A 456-nucleotide genomic window follows, 5' to 3' on the forward strand; every position below is an offset into this window, starting at 1 on the left:
CATAGTTTTAACGTCATCTTGGACTCTTAGTTTTGCCAGTTTTGAAATTTATATAGCTAAGAAAATACAACAAATTCTTGGGTATCCTCTTTGTGTGAACCCTCTGCATCTCCTCTTCCCTGATGAAAGCCAATGAGGTCAGATACAAATCACAGTGGCCAGTGGGTTAGACACAGAGATAGACTGAGATCAGTTGGGTCCTAATGTGGACACTGGAGTGACATCCATTTCACTAAAAGCCAAAAGGATGGTCATGATTATCTCAAGGGAATTTTGAGATGTTGAACTTCTAGGAGAGTGAACTTTGGAAGTTATTTTGTTTTGTTTTTCTTCAGTTAGGTTTGCATGAAAAAGCCCATCATTGATCTACATACTTGGATTCACTTTGAAACACTTTGAAGCTGAGTGATCTACTGTGCACCAAGTATAATCAACTAGGAAAAATATTCAGGTGTG

This window comes from Talpa occidentalis, unplaced genomic scaffold (genome assembly GCF_014898055.3).
Source record: "Talpa occidentalis isolate TD23 unplaced genomic scaffold, MPIMG_talOcc4v2.1 talOcc4.16, whole genome shotgun sequence".
NCBI lineage: Eukaryota > Metazoa > Chordata > Mammalia > Eulipotyphla > Talpidae > Talpa > Talpa occidentalis.